This window comes from Festucalex cinctus, chromosome 15 (assembly GCF_051991245.1).
Source record: "Festucalex cinctus isolate MCC-2025b chromosome 15, RoL_Fcin_1.0, whole genome shotgun sequence".
Classification (NCBI taxonomy): domain Eukaryota; kingdom Metazoa; phylum Chordata; class Actinopteri; order Syngnathiformes; family Syngnathidae; genus Festucalex; species Festucalex cinctus.
In genome coordinates, this window is record NC_135425.1 from 3,569,935 (window position 1) to 3,597,500 (window position 27,566).

General features: G+C 39.8%; 1 protein-coding gene and 1 long non-coding RNA gene across 10 annotated transcripts in view; one reads left to right on the forward strand and one right to left on the reverse strand.

Annotated features, from left to right (window-relative positions):
- Positions 1-27,566, forward strand: part of fbxw2 (F-box and WD repeat domain containing 2) — a 461,765-nt gene that overhangs the window by 239,299 nt on the left and 194,900 nt on the right. The gene's annotated exons all lie outside the window — the stretch shown is intronic.
- Positions 6,566-27,566, reverse strand: part of LOC144002475 (uncharacterized) — a 24,765-nt gene continuing 3,764 nt past the window's right edge. Inside the window, exon 3 of the long non-coding RNA XR_013278749.1 lies at positions 6,566-6,727. This is a non-coding gene — a long non-coding RNA (uncharacterized LOC144002475). The remainder of the gene's footprint in view (positions 6,728-27,566) is intronic.

Here is a 27,566-nt window from a genome sequence, read left to right on the forward strand (position 1 = left end):
GATTTTTCGTGACAATAAAAGCTGCATGAACTTGACCGAGATGATCCTATCTTCTCAAAATTTCACACATTTGATGAGAGTCCAGCCCTTTTTTTTTTCCTCTGAATGTTAACTACTGTTTTTTGATGCTTATGTGTTCTTTCCTTGTGTAAAGCACATTGAGTTGCCTTGTGTATGAAATGTGCTATACAAATAAACTTGCCTTGCCTTGCCTTGCCTAAAGACATCTATGAACTTATATTTCATCTTACTGATAGCGCCACCTCGTGGCAACTTTTTTTCTTACAAATTTTCTTGTACATTTTTCTCCAAACACGTTAACTGGACCAACCTCATATTTGCTCAGATGAGGGTTTCGGCCTTCATGATGTCACAACACGAAGTTTGTGAGTTTTCGCGAATCGCTGTGGGCGTGGCTAAGCACTGTTCGCCAAGAAAACAACGCCAATTTTGATGGTCTAAACATGCGCAGAAACTCATGAAACTTGGCACACACATCTGGCCTGGCAAAATGAGCAATATTTTATCATGTATTGTCCTATTTTTACAAAAATGACTCAATAGCGCCCCCTAGAAATTTTTAACGAAGCAGCCCCGATTGTACGTTTAAGCAAGATCTACGAAAATTTTTAGGTGTATGAGGGAGCCAAAGACCTACAAAAAAGTCTCTTGGACCCATATGCTAAAATGAACAGGAACTGAGCTACGAATTTTTTAATGTCCCATTTTTGATGATTTTTGCACATTTTCAGGGGGCATACTTTTGCCCACTTCTCCTACACGTTTTATCCGACTGACTTATGACTTGACCTGGACCATGCCAAGACCTGAGCCAACAACAGACGGAAAAATCTTGACTTTTGGAAATACTATATGATGAGGGCGGGGCATCAAAATTTGTGTTTTGCACTGAAAAACGATATGCTTAATAACTCCCCGATACATGCTCCAAAATATCCCAAACTTGACATGTATGTTTATCATCAAGGCCTGAAGGTATCTCTATGACAACATTCAGTTATATATGCAGCGCCACCTAGCCCTTGAGGCATGAAAAAAAAATACCCCACTTACGGTATTTTGTACAAAAAATGTAAACTCATTCTCAGTGTGATAACTAAGTCATTTAGGAATATTCTTTTACTTTCCACCACTCAAAATATTCACTGGCATCAGACCTAACCAAACATACATATTTTTGTTATTTAGTTTTATGTATTTTTGATAGCCTCTATGGACATTAAAAGCAATATCGTGAATGAAGGCTATGCTTAATAACTCCCAGGTACATGCTCCAAAAAATCCCATACTTGAAATGTATATTTATAGTCAAGGCCTGAAGGTATCTCTATGACAAAATTCAGTTATAAATACAGCGCCACCTGGTCCTTGAGGCATAAAAAAAAAATGCCTCACTTAGGGTATTTTTGCAAAAATTGTAAACTCATTGTAAGTGTGATAACTAAGTCATTTATGAATATTCTTTTACTTTCCACCACTTAATATGTTCACTGGCATCAGACCGATCCAAACATACGTATTTTTAATTTTTTTAATTTATTTTTTTGATCGCCTCTATGGACAATAAAAGCAACATTGTGCAATGAGTACGAGCGATGATGTGTGTATATATACTTTTACGATAAATACCAATCAGGGCAACTCATTGCCTAAAAATAAAAAAAAGACGCTGATTTTTGCAGATCTTAACAATCACCAAAACCCAATGAGCTTGACACACTCATCACACCTGGCAAAAAAAAAAAAAAAAGTCCACATGTTTATCATGCCATTTTCAAAGAAATTCTGCTTCCAATGTGCCAGTACCCCAATGTGCAAGTTCCCCAACGTGCAAGTACCCCAACGTGGCCCGGGCTGCCGCTGCGAGGTCCCTATTGTTTTTCGATCGGATTATTATTATTATTAGGGCCCGAGCAGCGACCGCTGCGAGGTCCCTATTGTTTTTGTAAGAATTCTTCTTCTTCTTCTTCTTCTTCTTCTTCTTCTTCTTCTTCTTCTTCTTTATTCTCCGAAAACAATCGCGATTTTGGGTACCTAAATATTCACGAAAACTCACCGACCTTTGCACACTCCTCAGATCCGGCGAAAAATTTGATATTATGAAGTCGTTATAACAACGCGACTCTATAGCGCCCCCTAGTGTAGAAAAATAAAAACCAAGCCCGGCACGTTTGAGCTAGAGCAACGAAAATTGGCAGGCACGTGTAGCACCCCAAGACGCACAAAAAGTCTCTTGGGACCATGTAGCTAAAATGTACAGGAAGTGAGCTATAAATTTTTTAATGTCCAATTTTGGCCTATTTTGGCACATTCACTGTCGTCATGCTTTTTCCCCCTATGCAAACATTTTTCATCCCATTGACTTCAAACTTGGCATTTATCATCTCAAGACCTAAGAGAACAGCTGGGCAAAAAATCTTGCCTTTTCGAAATACTATATGACGGGGGCGGGGCATCAAATATTGCTTTTAAAATTTCATTTGTCCAGAAAGAGCAAATGCTTAATAACTCCCATGTTCAAACTCCAAAAAATCTCAAACTTCTCAGGCAACGTAATAGTCACGGCCTGAAAACATCTATATAATAAAATTCAGTTATACATATAGCGCCACCTAGTGGTAACAACAAATGTCATACTTTACGTTTTTAGCTACTGTGCTGAGCTCGTTGAAGGAATCCATTTGAAAATTGGTCAGAAAAGCCTTAAGATGTTGATCATGCCCCACACCGAATATTGTAACTTTTCGCCAAAGGGCGTGGCCGCTACGGTGACGCAAAGTCTGAAGATTTTTCGTGAAAATAAAAGCTGCATTAACTTGACCGAGATGATCCTATCTTCTCAAAATTTCACACATTTGATGAGAGTCCAGCCCTAAAGACATCTACTAACTTATATTTCATCTAACTGATAGCGCCACCGAGTAGCAATTTTTTTTCTTACGAATTTTCTTCTCCGTTTTTCTCCAAACACGTTAACTGGACCTACCTCATATTTTGCTCAGATGAGGGTTTCGGCCTTCATGATGTCACAACACGAAGTTTGTGAGTTTTCGCGAATCGCTGTGGGCGTGGCTAAGCGCTGGTCGCCAAGAAAACAACGCCAGTTTTGAGGGTCTAAACATGCACAGAAACTCATGAAACTTGGCACACATATCTGGCCTGGTAAAATGAGCAATATTTTATTGTTGATTGAGCTATTTTTACAAAAATGACTCAATAGCGCCCCCTAGAATTTTTTAACGAAGCAGCCCCGGTTGTACTTTTAAGCAAAAACGCCGAATATTTTTAGGTGTATGAGGGAGCCCAAGACCTACAAAAAAGTCTCTTGGACCCATATGCTAAAATGAACAGGAAGTGAGCTACGAATTTTTGAATGTCCCATTTTTGACGATTTTTGCACATTCACAGGGGGCAGACTTTTGCCCACTTCTCCTACACGTTTCATCCGACTGAGTTAAGACTTGACCTGGACCATGTCAAGACCAGAGCCAACGGCAGGGGGAAAAATCTCGACTTTTCGAAATACTATATGATGAGGGCGGGGCATCAAAATTTGTGTTTCGCACTGAAAAAGGATATACTTAATAACTCCCCGATACATGCTCCAAAAAATCCCAAACTTGACATGTATGTTTATCGTCAAGGCCTGAAGGTATCTCTATGACAACATTCAGTTATATATGCAGCGCCACCTAGCCCTTGAGGCATGAAAAAAAAATACCCCACTTACGGTATTTTTACAAAAATTGTAAACTCATTCTCAGTGTGATAACTAAGTCATTTCTGAATATTCTTTTACTTTCCACCACTCAAAATGTTCACTGGCATCAGACCGATCCAAACATATGTATTTTTTATTTAGTTTTATTTATTTTTGATAGCCTCTATGGACGTTAAAAGCAGTATCGTGAATGAAGGATTTGCTTAATAACTCCCCGGTACATGCTTTAAAAAAAATCCCAAACTTGACATGTATATTTATAGTCCAGGCCTGAAGGTATCTCTATGACAAAATTCAGTTATAAATACAGCGCCACCTAGTCCTTGAGGCATAAAAAAAACAGTATTTTGTACAAAATTTGTCAACTCATTGTAAGTATTATAACTTAGTCATTTATGAATATTGTTTTACTTTCCACTACTCAAGATGTTCACTGATATCAGACCGATCCAAACATATGTACTTTTTTATTTAGTTTTATTTATTTTTGATAGCCTCTATGGACAATAAAAGCAACATCGTGCAATGAGTACGAGCGATGATATACTTTTGGAAAAAATACCAATCAGGTCAACTCATTCCCAAAAAATAAAAAAAGACGCTGATTTTTGCAGATCTTAACAATCACCAAAACCCATTGAGCTTGACACACACATCACACCTGGCAAAAAAAAAATCCACATGTAAAGGTTTATCATGCCATGTTCAAAGAAATTTTGCTCCTAATTTGCCAGTACCCCAATATGCGAGTACCCCAACGTGCAAGTACCCCAACGTGCAAGTACCCCAACGTGCAAGTACCCCAATGTGGCCCGGGCTGCGAGGGCCCTTTATAGCTGCTCGCAGCTCTAGTTAGGGCCCGAGCAGCGACCGCTGCGAGGTCCCTATTGTTTTTGTAAAAATTATTATTATTATTATTAGGGCCCGAGCAGCGACCGCTGCGAGGTCCCTATTGTTTTTGTAAAAATTATTATTATTATTATTATTATTATTATTATTATTATTATTAGGGCCCGAGCAGCGACCGCTGCGAGGTCCCTATTGTTTTTGTAAAAATTATTATTATTATTATTATTATTATTAGGGCCCGAGCAGCGACTGCTGCGAGGTCCCTTTTGTTTTTGTAAAAATTATTATTATTATTATTAGGGCCCGAGCAGCGACCGCTGCGAGGTCCCTATTGTTTTTCGTTTGAATTCTTCTTCTTCTTCTTCTTCTTCTTCTTCTTCTTCTTCTTCTTCTTCTTCTTCTTCTTGTTCTTGTTCTTGTTCTTGTTCTTGTTCTTGTTCTTCTTGTTCTTGTTCTTCTTCTTCTTCTTCTTCTTCTTCTTCTTCTTCTTCTTCTTCTTCTTCTTCTTTATTCTCCGAAAACAATCGCGATTTTGGGTACCTAAATATTCACGAAAACTCACCGAACTTTGCACACTCCTCAGATCCGGCGAAAAATTTGATATTATGAAGTCGTTATAACAACGCGACTCTATAGCGCCCCCTAGTGTAGAAAAATAAAAACCAAGCCCGGCACGTTTGAGCTAGAGCAACGAAAATTGGCAGGCACGTGTAGCACCCCGAGACGCACAAAAAGGTCTCTTGGGACCATGTAGCTAAAATGTACAGGAAGTGAGCTATAAATTTTTTAATGTCCAATTTTGGCCTATTTTGGCACATTCACTGTCGTCATGCTTTTTCCCCCTATGCAAACATTTTTCATCCCATTGACTTCAAACTTGGCATTTATCATCTCAAGACCTAAGAGAACAGCTGGGCAAAAAATCTTGCCTTTTCGAAATACTATATGACGGGGGCGGGGCATGAAATATTGCTTTTAAAATTTCATTTGTCCAGAAAGAGCAAATGCTTAATAACTCCCATGTTCAAACTCCAAAAAATCTCAAACTTCTCAGGCAACGTAATAGTCACGGCCTGAAAACATCTATATAATAAAATTCAGTTATACATATAGCGCCACCTAGTGGTAACAACAAATGTCATACTTTACGTTTTTAGCTACTGTGCTGAGCTCGTTGAAGGAATCCATTTGAAAATTAGTCAGAAAACCCTTAAGATGTTGATCATGCCCCACACCGAATATTGTAACTTTTCGCCAAAGGGCGTGGCCGCTACGGTGACGCAAAGTCTGAAGATTTTTCGTGAAAATAAAAGCTGCATTAACTTGACCGAGATGATCCTATCTTCTCAAAATTTCACACATTTGATGAGAGTCCAGCCCTAAAGACATCTACTAACTTATATTTCATCTAACTGATAGCGCCACCGAGTAGCAATTTTTTTTCTTACGAATTTTCTTCTCCGTTTTTCTCCAAACACGTTAACTGGACCTACCTCATATTTTGCTCAGATGAGGGTTTCGGCCTTCATGATGTCACAACACGAAGTTTGTGAGTTTTCGCGAATCGCTGTGTGGCTAAGCAGTGTTCGCCAAGAAAACAACGCCAGACGCCTTTTTTTTTTTTTTTTTTTTTTTTTTTTGTGTATGTGTGCGTGCGTTTGCGTGCGTGCGTTTGCGTGCGTGCGTGCGTTTGCGTGTGTGCGTTTGCGTGCGTTTGCGTGCGTGCGTGCGCGTGCGTGCGTGTGCGTGCGTGCAAATACGTATAAATTTATACTCAATTCATTCACCTAAAACCTTATAAATATCCCATTACCCTTCGCCTTAACCAGGTACTTCAGAATCTTGCCAGAGTCGTGAGGTTTAAATGGTCAGGAGACCAGAGAAAAGGTCAGAAAAAAAAAGAAATAAAGAGAAAAGAAAGGTAAATCAAAGTGAAATCCAGCACCGATCAAGTGTTGGAGAGTTAGTCAAAGCATTAGTGCGACTCCACATTATTTTTTTATTTTTGGTGCCAAACTTTGGTCGTACCCTTCGTCCTTCCTCCTCCTCCGCGTCGTCGTCCCTTTCGTCCCCTGCCTCCTCCAGCTCTATCTGTTAATTCACCCTCCTCCAAATCCATAGAATGGTAAGAGTCCTCTTCATCAGATATACGTGAATGACAAAATCATCGTCGGAACAATCGGTTGTATCAGAAAAAAAAACATTTGTATGTATTAGTATTATGCATTAGTAAAAATATGAATATTTACATTAAGAATTGAATCCATTGCAGTTACATTAATAAAAACAATAAATAATTATTTAAATCACTTACAACCAGAGTACGGAATGCTCGAAAGCATTTGTTTGTGTGTTTTGGATGTGTCGTGTGTGTGTGGGTTGGGGGCAGGGTCGATATATCGATACATGGTTTCATGTATCGATATTGGGATATGGAAAGGCGTATCGATACGATATCGATATATCGATATTTTGAACCCAGCCCTAGTAGAAATATATTTTTTTAGAGGGCGGGGGCAATATGACAAATTTGCCTTGCCACTTTTTAATATGACGAGAAAAAAAGTGGCAAGGCAAATTTGCCACTTTTTTCTCGTCATATTAAAAAGTGGAAAATTTGCCTTGCCACTTTATTTCTCGTCATATTAAAAAGTGGCAAATTTGCCTTGCCACTTTATTTTTCGTCATATTAAAAAGTGGCAAATTTGCCTTGCCACTTTTTTTCTCATCTTATTAAAAAGTGTCAAATTTGCCATTTTTTTCTCGATTTGCCACTTTATTTCTCGTCATATTAAAAAGTGGCAAATTTGCCTTGCCACTTTATTTCTCGTCATATTAAAAAGTGGCAAATTTGCCACTTTTTTTTCTCGATTTGCCACTTTTTTTCGTCGTATTAAAAAGTGGAAAATTTGCCACTTTATTTCTCATCATATTAAAAAGTGGCAAATTTGCCACTTTTTTTCTCATTGCCTGGCTGTTTGTGTCAAGTGTGGTGCCGTCAGTAAGGAAACGCATGTGTCACGCTCCACATGTCACAGTTTGCAAAATACCTACGGTGGAAGAACTCGTTAAAACGTACTTTTCGGTCGGGTTTTCAAACAAGGAGATACTAATTGCTTTAGCAGAGATTAACAATATCATAGTTGCCAGTTTATAAAGTGGCAAATTTGTCACTTTTTTTCCCGTCATTTGCCACTTCTTTTCTCGTCATATTGCCCCCGCCCTCTAAAAAAAATGCGATATATTTCTATGTGGCCCTAATACGCCGTCTTAGGAAGCAGCTCTCTCCTCTCTTGGATGACAAAGTCACATGAGGATGTAAGGTCAGAGTCAAGGCCAGAGAGAGTCATGTTTAGCGCCTTTTAAAGCTCTTATTAGGGCCCGAGCAGCGACCGCTGCGAGGTCCCTATTGTTTTTGTAAAAATTATTATTATTATTATTATTATTATTATTATTATTATTAGGGCTCGAGCAGCGACCGCTGCGAGGTCCCTCTTGTTTTTGTAAGAATTCTTCTTCTTCTTCTTCTTCTTCTTCTTCTTCTTCTTCGTAAACGATCGCATTTTTGAGGACCTAAACATTCACGAAAACTCACCAAACTTTGCACACTCCTCAGGCCCGGCGAAAAATTTTATATTATGAAGTCGTCATAACAACGCGACTCTATAGCGCCCCCTAGCGTAGAAAAATAAATACCAAGCCTGGCACGTTTGAGCTATAGCAACGAAAATCGGCAGGCACGTGTAGCACCCCGAGACGCACAAAAAAGTCTATTGGGACCATGTAGCTAAAATGTACAGGAAATGAGCTATGAATTTTTTTATGTCCAATTTTGGCCTATTTTGGCACATTCACTGTGGTCATGCTTTTTCCCCCTCTGCAAACATTTGTCATCCAATTCACATCAAACTTGGGATTTATCATCTCAAGACCTGAGAGAACAACTGGGCAAAAAGTCTTGCCTTTTCGAAATACTATATGATGGGGGCGGGGCATCAAATATTGTCTTTAAAATTTCATTTGTCCAGAAAGAGCAAATGCTTAATAACTCCCATGTTCAAGCTCCAAAAAATCTCAAACTTCTCAGGCAACGTAATAGTCACGGCCTGAAAACATCTATATGATAAAATTCAGTTATACATATAGCGCCACCTAGTGGTAACAATAAATGTCATACTTTACGTTTTTAGCTACTGCGCTGAGCTCGTTGAAGGGATCCAGTTGAAAGTTGTTCAGAAAAGCCTTAAGATGTTGATCATGCGCCACACCGAATATTGTAACTTTTTGCCAAAGGGCGTGGCCGCTACGGTGCCGCAAAGTCTGAAGATTTTTCGTGACAATAAAAGCTGCATGAACTTGACCGAGATGATCCTATCTTCTCAAAATTTCACACATTTGATGAGAGTCCAGCCCTAAAGACATCTACGAACTTATATTTCATCTTACTGATAGCGCCACCTAGTGGCAATTTTTTTTCTTACGAATTTTCTTGTACATTTTTCTCCAAACACGTTAACTGGACCAACCTCATATTTGCTCAGATGAGGGTTTCGGCCTTCATGATGTCACAACACGAAGTTTGTGAGTTTTCGCGAATCGCTGTGTGGCTAAGCAGTGTTCGCCAAGAAAACAACGCCAGTTTTGATGGTCTAAACATGCACAGAAACTCATGAAACTTGGCACACACATCTGGCCTGGCAAAATGAGCAATATTTTATCATGTATTGTCCTATTTTTACAAAAATGACTCAATAGCGCCCCCTAGAAATTTTTAACGAAGCAGCCCCGATTGTACGTTTAAGCAAGATCTACGAAAATTTTTAGGTGTATGAGGGAGCCAAAGACCTACAGAAAAGTCTCTTGGACCCATATGCTAAAATGAACAGGAAGTGAGCTACGAATTTTTGAATGTCCCATTTTTGACGATTTTTGCACATTTTCAGGGGGCATACTTTTGCCCACTTCTCCTACACGTTTTATCCGACTTATACTTTCCACCACTCAAAATATTCACTGGCATCAGACCTAACCAAACATACATATTTTTGTTATTTAGTTTTATGTATTTTTGATAGCCTCTATGGACATTAAAAGCAATATCGTGAATGAAGGCTATGCTGAATAACTCCCAGGTACATGCTCCAAAAAATCCCATACTTGAAATGTATATTTATAGTCAAGGCCTGAAGGTATCTCTATGACAAAATTCAGTTTTAAATACAGCGCCACCTAGTCCTTGAGGCATAAAAAAAAAATGCCTCACTTACGGTATTTTTGCAAAAATTGTAAACTCATTGTAAGTGTGATAACTAAGTCATTCATGAATATTCTTTTACTTTCCACCACTCAATATGTTCACTGGTATCAGACCGATCCAAACATACGTATTTTTTATTTAGTTTTTTTTTTTTTTTTGATCGCCTCTATGGACAATAAAAGCAACATTGTGCAATGAGTACGAGCGATGATGTGTGTATATATACTTTTACGAAAAATACCAATTAGGGCAACTCATTGCCTAAAAATAAAAAAAAGATGCTGATTTTTGCAGATCTTAACAATCACCAAAACCCATTGAGCTTGACACACTCATCACACCTGGCAAAAAAAATAAAAATCTACATGTTTATCATGCCATTTTCAAAGAAATTCTGCTTCCAATGTGCCAGTACCCCAATGTGCAAGTTCCCCAACGTGCAAGTACCCCAACGTGGCCCGGGCTGCGAGGGCCCTTTATAGCTGCTCGCAGCTCTAGTTAGGGCCCGAGCAGCGACCGCTGCGAGGTCCCTATTGTTTTTGTAAAAATTATTATTATTATTAGGGCCCGAGCAGCGACCGCTGCGAGGTCCCTATTGTTTTTGTAAAAATTATTATTATTAGGGCCCGAGCAGCGACCGCTGCGAGGTCCCTCTTGTTTTTGTAAGAATTATTATTATTAGGGCCCGAGCAGCGACCGCTGCGAGGTCCCTATTGTTTTTGTAAAAATTATTATTATTATTATTATTAGGGCCCGAGCAGCGACCGCTGCGAGGTCCCTATTGTTTTTGTAAAAATTATTAGGGCCCGAGCAGCGACCGCTGCGAGGTCCCTATTGTTTTTGTAAAAATTATTATTATTATTATTATTATTATTATTATTAGGGCCCGAGCAGCGACCGCTGCGAGGTCCCTATTGTTTTTGTAAAAATTATTATTATTATTATTATTATTATTAGGGCCCGAGCAGCGACCGCTGCGAGGTCCCTATTGTTTTTGTAAAAATTATTATTAGGGCCCGAGCAACGACCGCTGCGAGGTCCCTATTGTTTTTGTAAAAATTATTATTATTATTATTATTATTATTATTATTATTATTATTATTATTCTTTATTCTCCGCAAACGATCGCGATTTTGGGTACCTAAACATTCACGAAAACTCACCAAACTTTGCACACTCCTCAGGCCCGGCGAAAAATTTGATATTATGAAGTCGTCATAACAACGCGACTCTATAGCGCCCCCTAGCGTAGAAAAATAAAAACCAAGCCCGGCACGTTTGAGCTAGAGCAACAAAAATTGGCAGGCACGTGTAGCACCCCGAGACGCACAAAAAAAAGTCTATTGGGACCATGTAGCTAAAATGTACAGGAAATGAGCTATGAATTTTTTTATGTCCAATTTTGGCCTATTTTGGCACATTCACTGTGGTCATGCTTTTTACCCCTTTGCAAACATTTTTCATCCAATTGACTTCAAACTTGGCATTTATCATCTCAAGACCTGAGAGAACAACTGGGCAAAAAGTCTTGCCTTTTCGAAATACTATATGATGGGGGCGGGGCATCAAATATTGCCTTTAAAATTTCATTTGTCCAGAAAGAGCAAATGCTTAATAACTCCCATGTTCAAGCTCCAAAAAATCTCAAACTTCTCAGGCAATGTAATAGTCACGGCCTGAAAACATCTATATGATCAAATTTAGTTATACATATCGCACCACCTAGTGGTAACAATAAATGTCATACTTTACGTTTTTAGCTACTGCGCTGAGCTCGTTGAAGGGATCCAGTTGAAAATTGGTCAGAAAAGCCTTAAGATGTTGATCATGCCCCACACCGAATATTGTAACTTTTCACCAAAGGGCGTGGCCGCTACGGTGCCGCAAATTCTAAAGATTTTTCGTGACAATAAAAGCTGCATTAACTTGACCGAGATGATCCTATCTTCTCAAAATTTCACACATTTGATGAGAGTCCAGCCCTAAAGACATCTATGGACTTATATTTCATCTTACTGATAGCGCCACCTAGTGGCAATTTTTTTTCTTACGAATTTTCTTCTACGTTTTTCTCCAAACACGTTAACTGGACCTACCTCATATTTGCTCAGATGAGGGTTTCGGCCTTCACGGTGTCACAACACGAAGTTTGTTAGTTTTCGCGAATTGCTGTGGGCGTGGCTAAGCGCTGTTCGCCAAGAAAACAACGCCAGTTTTGAGGGTCTAAACATGCACAGAAACTCATGAAACTTGGCACACACATCTGGCCTGGTACAATGAGCAATATTTTTTTTTGATTGTGCTATTTTTAAAAAAAAGAATCAATAGCGCCCCCTAGAAATTTTTAACTAAGCAGCCCCGGTTGTACGTTTAAGCAAGAATGACGAATATTTTTAGGTGTATGAGGGAGCCCAAGACCTACATAAAAGTCTCTTGGACCCATATGCTAAAATGAACAGGAAGTGAGCTACGAATTTTTGAATGTCCCATTTTTGATGATTTTTGCACATTTACAGGGGGCATACTTTTGGCCACTTCTTCTCCACGTTTCATCCGACTGAGTTAAGACTTGACCTGGACCATGTCAAGACCTGTGCCAACGACATGGGGAAAAATCTTGACTTTTCGAACTTCTATATGATGAGGGCCGGGCTCCCATCGCGAGATGCTGTGACTATCGCGTGACCGGTAGCGAGACTGGGAAAATCTAACATGGCGGCGCTCTGCTGCTAAAATAGAATTAGCTTTATATTTCTAATTAAACCCGAATTTAATGATTAGATAAATTCGATTTTTTTCTTTTCTAAGAAAGATCGGAAATATTATCCAGTGTGGACGACCTCGAACGTTTTATTGACGATTATTTTTATAGCTGCGCGATGGATGATCTGGCGGCTAGTCGGGATAATCCTTCGAAAAAAAAAAGGAAAAATGACTCGTCAACAGACACGGACGATTTAGCAACCGCCGACGTATCGGTGAGTATGCTGGATTCCATAAATAAAAAACTTGACGTCCTCTGTCTTATCCGCGAGGACGTCAAAGAATTAAAGGCAAGTTTGGAATTCGTTAGCCAACAGGTAAGCGATCTCCAACGCGATAACTTCGAGCTACGCTCCTCTCTCGTCGCTGTCACAGCCGAGTTGGAGACGATTAAAAAGGAAAATAAAATGCTAAAGGAAACGGTCTTAGATGTTCAATCCCGTAGTATGCGGGAAAATCTAATATTCTCAGGTATATCCGAAAATTCTCCAGATAATCCAGAGAGTGAGATAAAAAAATTCATGACATCATCGCTAAAGATCCCACAGGAGACGGTAAATAATATCTCTTTTCACCGTGTACACCGGCTCGGAGCTCGTAAGGGCAATAAGCCCCGTCCTATTATTGCTAAGTTCGAACATTTTAAACATAAAGAATTGGTAAAAAGTAAAGGACGGGAGCTCAAAGGGACATCTTTCGGGATGAATGATCAATTCCCAAGAGAGATAAACGAGCGGCGAAAAGTACTATTTCCTATAATGAAACAAAATAGACAGGAGGGTAAACGGACTTCGATGGTCGTTGATAAATTATATATCGACGGCCAGCTATTCCGAAACCCAACCTCGACCCCTTGGCTGTTCTAACTGACAATTGGTAGAGCCGAGCATTGTGTGATTATTTGACGTATGTATATGTATATGTATGTGTATGTATATGTGTATATATGTATATATATGTATATGTATATGTATGTATATGTATATGTATGGATAATGGGTTACGAAATAGAATATGAATTTATATTATGCATAGGCTATATAGTAATAATAATAATAATAATAATAATAATAATATTAAAATATATTCTTAAAAAAAATAAATTAATAATAATAATAATAATCTCGCTTAGGTCACCATTTACTGGTGTATTGTTATGTTGAATCCCCCACAGATTTCCTTCACACTCACTTCCCCCCTCGTTTCTTCACTATTATACTTAGATACTTGCTATCTCTCTCTTTATATAAATTATATAAATTGCCTAATTACTCTTTTGCTATCCTACAATATGTTAATATTAATAAGCAGCTTATATAGATGTATACATAAGACTGAGTCTATATTGCTTGTATGCAGAAATTAGTTCTGGTCTCCTGGAATGTGTGTGGCGCTCGCTCCCAGGCAAAAAGAATAAAAAATTTAGACCATCTCTCAAAATTTAAGGCAGATATTTGTCTCCTACAAGAAACCCACTTACAAAAATCAGAATAAAAATTATTTATAGATAAAAATTTTAGTCAAGTTTACTCTGCCTCCTATAATAGTAGACAAAGAGGTGTCTCTATACTTATACATAAGAATTTATTCTTTACTCTAAATAATATAGTAACAGATTTAGAGGGCCGATATATTATTATCCAGGTAACTATATTTAATAAAGTATATACAATTGGTAATTTATATGCCCCAAATAATGATGACCCTGATTTTTTCCATGAATTTTTCTCTCGGTTACTCGATTTAGCAACAAATTCTACTATTATTATTGGAGGTGATTTTAACACGGTCTTGAACCCGTTAATAGATCGTTCTAATAATACGATATATACAAGGCGATTACGATCCGCTAAAGTAATAGATGAATATATGGAGGATTTTGGCCTCAGCGATGGCTGGAGACTTCAAAACCCAACTAAGAAGGAATTTACTTTCTTCTCTGCTGTGCACCGATCATTCTCAAGAATTGATTTTTTCCTTACAAATAATTCTATTGTTGATAAAACTGCTATAAAAATACATTCTATAATTATAAGTGATCATGCACCAGTCTCCCTCACTCTACAAATTGACTCTACCTTTAAACCTCCCCCGATATGGCGTTTTAACATCTCATTACTGAAAGACGTAGAGTTTGATAAAATTATTAGAAGGGAGTGGGCAGATTTTTTGGAAATAAATAACTCTCCAAATATATCTCCATCTCTTCTCTGGGAAGCAGGGAAAGCGGTAATTAGAGGGAAAATTATATCATATTCAACTTATAAAAAGAAACAGGATCAAAAATTAGAAAAATACCTGGAAGATAAAATTAAACAACTAACGGATGAATATGTATTAAACCCAAATAATCAAATATGGATAGAACTACAGAATATAAAAATACAGTTAGATAACATGTTATCTAAAAAGACAGAGTTTATAATACAACAGTTGAGATATAATAATTTTGAACATAATAATAAATCAGGTAAATTCCTGGCAAATCAACTTCAACGGAATCGGTAAAAATCTCTTATAACGGCTATTAAAGATATAAATGGTGAATGCACACAATCACCAGAAGAAATTAACCATATTTTTTACAACTATTATCGAAATCTATACACAGAAATTAATAGACCTAACCCTGAATATATTGAGGAATTCCTAAACAGCTTAAATATACCTCAGTTATCTATTGAACATAAAGATATTCTCGATACCCCGCTTACTATAGATGAGTTGTATCGTGCTTTAGACAGTATGCCTAATGGCAGAGCACCTGGTCCAGACGGCTTTCCGGCTATATTTTTTAAACATTTCTGGTTAATGTTTGCTCCATTATTTCTAAGAGTAGTAACTGAAATTAAAAGTAAAGGTGATATACGTCAAGATATGAATATAGCAGCAATTAAACTTTTATTAAAGCCAGAAAAAGACCCTACCCTCCCGTCAAGTTACCGACCGATATCACTAATTAATACCGATATTAAAATTATCGCTAAGGCCTTAGCATCTCGATTAGAGACGGTAATCTCGACAATTATTCATAGTGATCAAACAGGTTTTATTAAAGGTCGTCATTCTACTAATAATATTAGGAGACTCTTTAACTTGATTAGTATGTCACAGCGGTATGATAAAAAGGCAGTTGTTATTTCGCTGGATGCAGAAAAAGCATTCGATAAAGTTAACTGGTCCTTCCTCTTTGCTGTCTTAAATAAATTCGGCTTTGGGGAGTCATTCATTCAATGGGTCTCAATATTATATGATTCTCCTAAAGCTACAGTTACTACTAATGGGATTACATCACAGTTTTACTTTACAAAGGGGAACAAGACAAGGGTGCCCAATGTCTCCTTTATTATTTGCTATATTTATTGAGCCGCTTGCATTAGCTATACGTCAGGATAGACGGATCCAAGGAATCCACTCCGGGACAATAGAACATAAAATTAATCTATATGCCGATGATATATTACTCTATTTAGAAGAACCTGCTATCTCGCTAGGGGAAGCATTTAAATTAATAACTAAATTCTCTCACTTATCAGATTACTCTATTAACTGGACAAAATCAACATTATTACCTATTACAGAAAATTCATGGAATCCTACAAGTCAGGATCCACACTACTCCTTTCCTACAGGTAATTTAAAATACTTAGGTGTTACAATTTCACCTAAGTTAACTGAATTAACTTCTTTAAATTTTTTCACCATTATTGGATAGTATCCGTAGTGACCTGGAGCGCTGGAATAATCTTCCGATCTCTTTAATAGGACGGATAGCTACTATAAAAATGAAAGTTTTACCAAAGATTAATTATTTATTTTCAATGATTCCATTTAAACCTACGTCTAACTGGTTCCAATCGCTGGACTCTGCTATCATAAAATTCTATTGGAATAAAAAAAAAGCCAAAATTAGTCTATCTACTCTTCAGGAAAGTAAATCTAAAGGAGGTTTAGAGGCACCAAACTTTATGTACTATTATTTAGCTAATCAACTACAATATCTTGTGCTATGGACACAACCCAACAGAGATACTAACTGTTGGTTGGAATTGGAGCAGAAGGATTGTAATCATCTTAGACTGTCAGATTTACTCTTTATTACAAAATCAATAAGACGACATAATTGTTTTAAAAACCCAATGATAGCCGCCACCCTGACTGCCTGGTGGAAGGCATTAGAAATTACAAACTCCCAATTGGCGCCCTGTGGGCTCTCTCCCATTTGGCATAACCCCGACTTTCAACTTAATAATCAGTCGTTCCATTTAAGCCTATGGGAGCAGAAAGGAATTACACACCTTCATCATCTTTTCTCAGATAATAAGTTTATATCGTATACAAACTTGGTCCAGAAATATGAAATAAAAAAGGGAAATTTCTTACATTATCTGCAAGTTAAAAATATGGTTAAGAAACAAATCCCAACACTTCAGGATACGCTCCAACTGCCTGTCTTAGCTAAAGATATTATAAAGCTTTCTCCAACAACAATAAAGAAAATATCAAAAATATATAAGTTATTTTTATACACAAATAAAACGTATTTACCGACTTTAAAATGGGAAAAAGACTTGTCTATAGTTCCGGAACCAGACTTTTGGACCCAAATCTGTGAAAATGTATTTAAAATGACCAAACAGACAAATTTGCAACTTATCCAATATAAGATACTTCATAGAACATATATTACACAATATATGATGAAAAAAATGGGACTCTCTGACTCCGACATTTGTCTCCAGTGCTCACAAAACACTGCCGATACTTATCTTCATGCTTTATGGTCATGTACTCCAGTGCTGCATTTCTGGACTAAAATCTTGGAAAAGCTCGCTGATATATTAAACTGTAGGCTTCCTTTATCTCCAAGATTGTGTTTACTAGGTGACTTAACAATAACTGAGCTACCATGTAAACAATCTCAATCTATATTTATAGCCCTTACTATTGCTAAAAAAATAATCCTTGTCAATTGGAAAAATAAACAATCTCTAAATATCGACCACTGGTTAAACTTACTAATAAATTATATCTCAATGGAAAAAATCTCTGCCTTAAATAAAAATCAAGTATCAAGATTTAAACAAATATGGTCTATGTACATAGAATATTTTAATCTCAATTTGGCAACTTAATCCTGCCAAGATTCTGCCTGTTAACGAGAGCCACCACATCGTTACAACTTCTGTTTTCGCTGCTTCTGTATTTGGTATTTTGTATCTGATTGTTTTTATTTTTATATAGTCAGGAACCTAGTTGCTGCTAGTGGGCTCGAGCATACCACACTATACGACACTATACTCAATAACTCCTTAAGATCTATTTCTAGTGGGCACTAAGCATCAACACTTGGTGTTACTGCATGCTAATTAGTCAATTTTCTTGACGCCGTCCCCTGTGGTCGGGCGGGGGTGGTTCTGCCCCCCCCCCCCCCCCCGTTGTCTGCTCGGTGGCGGTTGCGTCTTGGCCGCTCCCTGGGCCCCCTGTGGGGTGCGGTGTTGGGGTGCTTCCCCTGGTGCCCGGGGCGGTGCCGTCCCGGCGCGGTCCGCTGCTCCGTGCCCGGCGGCGCGGTTCGGGGTGGGTGGGCCTCCGGTGTGCCCCGTGGTTCCCTCTCCCCTCCCCCTTCCTCCCCCCCCGTCGCCTCTCCCTCCTCGCCTCCTCCCGCCCATCCTCCTCTGCCTCCCGGTCCCTTTTCCCTTGTCGCCCTCCCTCCTCCTCCCCCCCCCCCCTCCTGCCCTGCAGCCGCCCTTTCGCCTTCTTGTCGTCTTCTCCCCCCCCCCCCCCCCCCCCCTTCCCTGTCTGCCCTGCGGCCCCTCCCCCTCCCTCTCCCTGGGCCTGGGGCTCCCTCCCCGGCCCGGGCGTCGGGCTCCGGGGGCCGGGCGAGGGTTTGGGGCCTGCCCCACTCCGGTATAACTCCTGGCGCCCCGGGCGGGCTCCGGTGGCCGGTGGGCTGTCCGGTAGCCCTGCTGCGCTGGCTGTCCGCCCATTGTGGTGCCGGGTGGATGAGGTGGGGGGCGGGTGGGGGTGGGGGAGCTGGGGGGCGGGCGTGCCACCTACACCCGCCGGGTTGGGTGAGGCCCCGCTGGTCGCTCCTCTTACTCACTTCACTAGCTTGCACTATACACTTTGTAAATATACACATAGGGCACATAACACATTTCTTGGTGGGGTGGGGAAGGGTGGAAACACCGTCTTCACCCTTCAACTCCCCTCCAATTTTAATGCACCTCACGTCCAAGGGGAGGGGTGAGTTGGGGCGGGGAGCCATCAGAGGGGATGGACTGCAGTGCCTGGCAGCGCTGTGGTCCCCCCCATTTGTGTCCCTGCCCCACCACTTTGTCCCTCCATTCCCTTTTTTAATGCACCACACATATACATATTCATTTTTTTGGGGGGGATACGGGTGTGTCGGATAGGGGAAATTTTTTCCCTCTGCTCCGACTCACCTGCTCCCAATTTTAATGCACCACACGCACACACTTGTATATACACTGGGTGGGGCCACATTCACGGTGTAAGGGTAGAGCTCGCCAGTCGGCGAGCTGGCGGACTCAGTAACAGGGTTAGGTGTCACTAGTACTCTGGCGTGACGACCGGGGCCTCTCCCCACCGGGCTCGGTGTTCTGGTGTTCCGCCTTCTCTCCTGGTGCTTCCTCCTCTGCTTCCCCCCTCCCGCCGCTGTGCAAATCTCGCGTGGCTGGAGGTGGGGTGGGCACATCTTCCCTCTCTGCGCTGCTGCCCGGTGCCGGTTTCCGGGGGTGGGTGGGGGGTTCTCGCGGGGGGCCGGGTTCGCGGGGGGGGGTGGCGGCCGTCGGGGGGGGGCGGCTTGTTTGGGGGGGGGTGGAGGTATGGGTGGGTGGGGGGTTGGGTGCTGGGGGTCGGGGTGTGTTCGGGGGTTTGGGGGTCGGGGGTGGTGGGGCCTGGGTCGTGGTGGATGGCAGGTTTGGGTGGGGTGCGGGGGGGTCGTGGGGCGCTGTGGGGGCCCGCTGGGCCTCGTTCTGCGGCCTTGGGCTCGGGGGTGTGGGCCGGGGCTGGGGCGGGGGTGTTCCGGGTGTCTGGGTCGGCTCGCCGACCGGTGTCCGCTCGGGTGGCTTGGGGGTGGCCTTGGTGCTGCCGCGGCCTGGGGATTCCGGGGGGGGGGGGGGGGAGTGCTCGCTTTGCTGTACCGCGGTTGACGGCTTCTTTCTTTGGTGGTGGTCCTTATGCATGCCAGATCCGTCACACCAGCATCTACTGAAACTCAACAGAAGTACCCTCTCCCTCCCACAGCCCCTTGAATCAGTTGGTGCTGGTGTCTGTGGTTCTCACTTTGCTTTATCTATCCTTCCCTCCTTCCTCTCTTTAGTTTTTCCTCTGGTCACTTGAGATCTTAATTTATTAGAAGTATGAGGTTTCTGGGGTTGGCATAAGACTCTGGTTTTGTAACCACGCAGGAGGGGTCTTGTTGGTGCTGGACTTCACTTTGATGGATTGGATGTACTGGCTTCTATGGATCTCACTCTGCCTTATCGATCCTTCCCTCCTTCCTCTCTTTAGTTTTTCCTCTGGTCTCTTGAGATCTCGCTAAATTTGCTGGAATTTAGAGGCTTCCGGGGTTGGCGTAAGACTTTGATTTTGTAATCATGGGGAAGGCAGGAAGTGTTTGGTCGGTGCTGGATTTCACTTTGATTTACCTTTCTTTTCTCTTTATTTCTTTTTTTTTCTGACCTTTTCTCTGGTCTCCTGACCATTTAAACCTCACGACTCTGGCAAGATTCTGAAGTACCTGGTTAAGGCGAAGGGTAATGGGATATTTATAAGGTTTTAGGTGAATGAATGAGTATAAATTTATACGTATTTGCACGCACGCACACGCACGCACGCAAACGCACGCAAACGCACACACGCAAACGCACGCACGCACGCAAACGCACGCACGCAAACGCACGCACACATACACACAAAAAAAAAAAGAAAAAAAAAAAAAGAGCAATGATGACAAGACGTTGAATCGGTAAGACTACCGAATGAACAATTCTGAGCTCTTTAAAAAAAAAAAAAAAAAAAAAAAAAAAAAAAAGAAAAAAAAAAAAAAGACTTGACCTGGACCATGTCAAGACCTGAGCCAACGACAGGGGGAAAAATTTTAACTTTTCGAAATACTATATGATGAGGGCGGGGCATCAAAATTTGTGTTTCGCAATGAAAAAGGATATGCTTGATAACTCCCCGGTACATGCTCCAAAAAATCCCAAACTTGACATGTATGTTTATCGTCAAGGCCTGAAGTTATCTCTATGACAACATTCAGTTATATATGTAGCGCCACCTAGCCCTTGAGGCATAAAAAAAAAAAAATTCCCCACATACGGTATTTTGTACAAAAAATGTAAACTCATTCTAAGTGTGATAACTAAGTCATTTATGAATATTCTTTTAGTTTCCACCACTCAAAATGTTCACCGGCATCAGACTTATCCAAACATATATATATATTTATTTATTTTTGATAGCCTCTGTAGACATTAAAAGCAATATCGTGAATGAAGGATATGCTTAATAACTCCACGGTACATGCTCCAAAAAAAATCCCACACTTGACATGTATGCTTATAATCAAGGCCTGAAGGTATCTCTATGACAACATTCAGTTATAAATACAGCGCTACCTAGCCCTTGAGGCATAAAAAAAACAAACCCACATACGGTATTTTGTACAAAAAATGTAAGCTCATTCTAAGTGTGATAACTAAGTCATTTATGAATATTCTTTTAGTTTCCACCACTCAAATTGTTCACTGGCTTCACACCGATCCAAACGTATGTACGTTTCCATTTTGTTTTATTCATTTTTGATTGCCCCTTTGGACAATAAAAGTAACATTGTGCAATGAGTACAACAAGCGATGATGTGTATATACACTTTTACAAAAAATACCAATCAGGGCAACTCATTGCCTAAAAATAAAAAAGGACGCTGATTTTTGCAGGTCTTAACAATCACCAAAACCTGTTGAGCTTGACACACACTGGAAAAAAAAAAAATTCTACATGTAAACGTTTATTGTGCCATTTTCAAAGAAATTTTGCTTCCAATATGCCAGTACCCCAACGTGCAAGGACCCCAACGTGGCCCGGGCTGTGAGGGCCCTTTATAGCTGCTCGCAGCTCTAGTTATTATTATTATTATTATTATTATGATTATTATGATTATTATTATCCGTAAACGATCACGATTTTGGGAACCTAAACATTTACGAAAACTCACCAAACTTTGCACACTCCTCAGGCCCGGCGAAAAATTCGATATTATGAAGTCGTCATAACAGCGCGACTCTATAGCGCCCCCTAGCGTAGAAAAATAACAACCAAGCCCGGCACGTTTGAGCGAGAGCAACGAAAATTGGCAGGCACGTGTAGCACCCCAAGACGCACAAAAAAGTCTATTGGGACCATGTAGCTAAAATGTACAGGAAGTGAGCTATGAATTTTTTAATGTCCAATTTTGGCCTATTTTGGCACATTCACTGTGGTCATGCTTTTTCCCCCTTTGCAAACATTTTTCATCCAATTGACTTCAAACTTGGCATTTATCATCTCAAGACCTGAGAGAACGACTGGGCAAAACATCTTGCCTTTTCGAAATACTATATGACGGGGGCGGGGCATCAAATATTGCCTTTAAAATTTCATTTGTCCAGAAAGAGCAAATGCTTAATAACTCCCATGTTCAAGCTCCAAAAAATCTTAAACTTCTCAGGCAACGTAATAGTCACGGCCTGAAAACATCTATATGATAAAATTCAGTTATACATATAGCGCCACCTAGTGGTAACAATAAATGTCATACTTTACGTTTTTAGCTACTGCGCTGAGCTCGTTGAAGGGATCCAGTTGAAAGTTGGTCAGAAAAGCCTTAAGATGTTGATCATGCCCCACACCGAATATTGTAACTTTTCGCCAAAGGGCGTGGCCGCTACGGTGCCGCAAATTCTAAAGATTTTTCGTGACAATAAAAGCTGCATTAACTTGACCGAGATGATCCTATCTTCTCAAAATTTCACACATTTGATGAGAGTCCAGCCCTAAAGACATCTATGAACTTATATTTCATCTTACTGATAGCGCCACCTAGTGGCAATTTCTTTTCTTACGAATTTTCTTCTACGTTTTTCTCCAAACACGTTAACTGGACCTTAACTGGACCTACCTCATATTTGCTCAGATGAGGGTTTCGGCCTTCATGATGTCACAACACGAAGTTTGTGAGTTTTCGCGAATCGCTGTGGGTGTGGCTAAGCACTGTTCGCCAAGAAAACAACGCCAGTTTTGAGGGTCTAAACATGCGCAGAAACTCATGAAACTTGGCACACACATCTGGCCTGGTAAAATGAACAATATTTTATTGTTGATTGTGCTATTTTTACAAAAATGACTCAATAGCGCCCCCTAGGAATTTTTAATGAAGCAGCCCCGGTTGTACGTTTAAGCAAGATCTACAAAAAATTTTAGGTGTATGAGGGAGCCCAAGACCTACAAAAAAGTCTCTTGGACCCATATGCTAAAATGAACAGGAAGTGAGCTACGAATTTTTGAATGTCCCATTTTTGACGATTTTTGCACACTCACAGGGGGCAGACTTTTGCCCACTTCTCCTACACGTTTCATCCGACTGAGTTAAGACTTGACCTGCACCATGTCAAGACCTGTGCCAACGACATGGGGAAAAATCTTGACTTTTCGAACTTCTATATGATGAGAGCCGGGCATCAAAATTTGTGTTTCGCACTGAAAAAGGATATGCTTAATAACTCCCCGGTACATGCTCCAAAAAATCCCAAACTTGACATGTATGTTTATCGTCAAGGCCTGAAGTTATCTCTATGACAACATTCAGATATATGCAGCGCCACCTAGCCCTTAAGGCATAAAAAAAAATACCCCACATACGGTATTTTGTACAAAAAATGTAAACTCATTCTAAGTGTGATAACTAAGTCATTTATGAATATCCTTTTAGTTTCCACCACTCAAAATGTTCACTGGCATCAGACTTATCCAAACATATATATATTTTTATTTATTTTTGATAGCCTCTATGGACATTAAAAGCAATATCGTGAATGAAGGATATGCTTAATAACTCCACGGTACATGCTCCAAAAAAAATCCCACACTTGACATGTATGCTTATAATCAAGGCCTGAAGGTATCTCTATGACAACATTCAGTTATAAATACAGCGCCACCTAGCCCTTGAGGCTTATATAAAAAAAAAATAAAAATACCCCACATACGGTATTTTGTACAAAAAATGTACACTCATTCTAAGTGTGATAACTAAGTCATTTATGAATATTCTTTTAGTTTCCACCACTCAAATTGTTCACTGGCTTCACACCGATCCAAACGTATGTACGTTTCCATTTTGTTTTATTCATTTTTGATTGCCCCTTTGGACAATAAAAGTAACATTGTGCAATGAGTACAACGAGCGATGATGTGTATATACACTTTTACAAAAAAATACCAATCAGGGCAACTCATTGCCTAAAAATAAAAAAGGACGCTGATTTTTGCAGGTCTTAACAATCACCAAAACCCGTTGAGCTTGATACACACACTGGCAAAAAAATATTCTACATGTAAACGTTTATTATGCCATTTTCAAAGAAATTTTGCTTCCAATATGCCAGTACCCCAATGTGCCAGTACCCCAACGTGCAAGTACCCCAACGTGCAAGGACCCCAACGTGGCCCGGGCTGCGAGGGCCCTTTATAGCTGCTCGCAGCTCTAGTTTTAATATTGATTTGCTCTTAAAGTTAATTTTGTTTAAATCTTTAACGCTGTTCACATTTTATTTTTAAGTGGTTTGTATAAATCAGCAGGCTTGAAGCTATTATCAGCTAAATTATTAGCTATTATTTTGCGTGTAATGTTTTTTTATTTTTTTATTTACACTTCTATAAGGTATTTCATTTGCGCAAAAGTGCCCTTTTTTCCCCTCAGACCACTTGCAAAATGTCTGTGCACGCCACTGCTCGTTGATGACCTGGTTTAATCTCGTTAACACAGTTAACAAAGTTCATTAAATAACGCAAATATACTTCTCCAAACCTATCTTCTCGCCACAGTGTTTTATATGTGAAACATTCAACTAGAAATACTTTCCAAGAATGGTGGAGAAGGAGTGAAGACGCAAACCAACTGCTTTTCATCCCAAATTTCCTCTGAAGGGAGGGGGGAGTGAGGTCCCTCACTAAAGTAGAAACCTGGGCGAAACAACACCTAAACACAATGGTTCTGTTTTTTGTTTCCGACCCATGGTAAAGAGATACTTCACTTATTTAGCCCAATATAGCAATGAAAAGTTAATATTTTTTCTATAATTAATTTGATACTTTCATTATTTTTTCACGTACAATTAATAGCTTTTTAAAACACATTTTGCAACTTGCTGTTGACTGAAAATGACATCAGAAGGCTCAAGTAACCAATCACAGCTCACCTGTTTCTATGTTTGGTCATGTGACTTTCACAAGCTGAGCTGTGATTGGTTACCTGAGCCCTTGTGATGTCATTTTCAGTCGACAGCAAGTTGCAAAATGTGTTTTTAAAGGTACTAATTGTACATGAAAAATAATGAAAATATCAAATTTATTATAGGCAAAATCTTAATGTTTGACTGCCAAAAATGGCTAAATAAGTAAAGTATCCCTTTAACATAAATGTGAAAGATACATTTTCACTCAATTTTACATTCTGTATATAAAAAAAATGAATCATGAAAACAAAACATGCTCACATCATCCAAATTATTCATGACTACATATTTTTGAGTGTCACACCTAGCACAGCCAATCACAGTGATCGCCACCATCATCAATTTGCATAAAAAGCAAAATGAAAGCAAAATCTCTTAATACTTAACCATTTTAATCAAAATCATTGCTTTTTATTCCTTTAAGTTTGTTCCTGCATGCACCATGAATCTTTTGAGCAAGATTGTGTCGATTTACTGTTTCAATATATACAACCGTGACTGTGGGCCGCACCGCCAACAATGACATCCCAGCCACGTACCTTAACTATCATGTTGTTAAAGAAATGATTATCAGAAGAATCAGGTTGAAATGGCTGATTATCAATTTAATGCAATTCATGTTTATTGCTTGACTTTAGTATTATTATGAAAAGTGTTATGCTATTCTTTAATATGTAACAAATATTTTATTTTGATTAAATATTTCATAATGATTATTTTACCGTCATACTTTTTAAAAATAATGACATTTAATTTATTTTCAAGGTTTTATAAGATAAGAAAACGTTTTACAAAGTCTGTTTTTATTTCATAATGTCCTTCTCCATAATGGTCTTCTTTTACATAATGGCGTTTTAGAGCCGAATGACTTGGCCTGTCAATCAAAGTCAGTGGGTGGGACCACCTGTGTGAGCCGAGATCGCCATGACGCCTACCCCGTAGCCTGACGCAGAAATTTAACAAGGCCTTTACGTTATGATCCGATTCTAAACGATTTGCTACTTCTTGGAGTACTTCTGAAAGTGACTTATCTTCCGTATCCATGCTTTAGCGAGCCTGTGACCGCCGTGGCTCCTCATCAGGCGCCAAACTCTCCACGCGTAAATCAATACTGCAAGTGCTGCTGCTCATGTCTGTATAAGGGACTCAGCCAATCACGTAACTGGCTCCTCCTCATATCATTCGGCTGTAAAACGCCATTATGTAAAAGAAGACCATTGTGGAAAAGGACATTATGAAATAATAACTGACTTTGTAAAACAACGTTTTCTTATCTTATAAAACCTTGAAAATAAATTAAATGTCTTTTTTTTTTTTAAAGTATGACATTAAAATAATCATGATGAAATATTGAACCAAAATAAAATATTTGTTACATATTAAAGAATAGCATAACACTTTTCATAATAATACTAACACCTCATTTTAAAATTTAATGGTCTGTTATTTATCAAAAGGATAGTATTTCAAAAAGGCCTTTTTATTTATTGAATTTTGACACTTTTGTGCTTCCATACGGACCTTCCCTCCGTCAATGTTGACGAAACGCCCACCTCTGCCAGCTGAAAAACATCCAGACTGAAGGACTGCATGCTTCAAGCAGACCAAGAGAAGCTGATACATGCTTTTATCTCAAGCAGACCCTCTCAAAAGAACATGTGACAATTGCAACTCATTCAGAACGCTGCAGCTCAAGTTCTGACCAAAACAAACAGATCAGAACTAGTGTTGTGTCGGGCATGACTGATTCATTCTGAAGAACGAAACTTTTCAGTGAACGTGAGTGAACGGGTCACTTCTTGAAGTGATTCGTTCTCTTCTCAGTTCATTTGAGAGCAGCCACGCTCATGCCGTCAGTCTTCGCGAACGACCAATCAGAAGCTAGCGTCAGATGTGGGCGGGATTTTACTACACATACAGCCTCACTATTGGTATTCAGGAAAAAGTCACTGAGGAAGCTTCTCGTTGCCAAAGACGTGAACGGATCAGTGAGTGAACGAGTCAGTGTGTGAACGTGTTGCTATTTCAAGTTCACGAACGGATCAGTAAGTGAACGAGTCAGTGAGTGAACGTGTTGCCATTTCCGGTTCAAGAACGAACGATTCAGTGAATGAGTGTGTTGCCATTTCCGGTTCAGTAAGTGAACGAGTGTGGGTGAACGTGTTGCCATTTCCGGTTCAGGAACAAACGATTCAGTGAATGAGTGTTGCGGCTGTTGCCATTTCCGGTTCGCGAACGAGTCAGTGAGTGAACCATCAGTGGTTTGAACAATTCGGTGAACGAATCTTTTGAACGGTTCTTTTAAATGAACTGATTCTAGTGATTCAGTTCACCTAAAAGAACTGTAATGCCCATCACTAACACTGGCTCCCAGTCAGCTGTAGAATAGATTTTAAAATTCTGCTATTCGTCTATAAATCACTTAATGGTT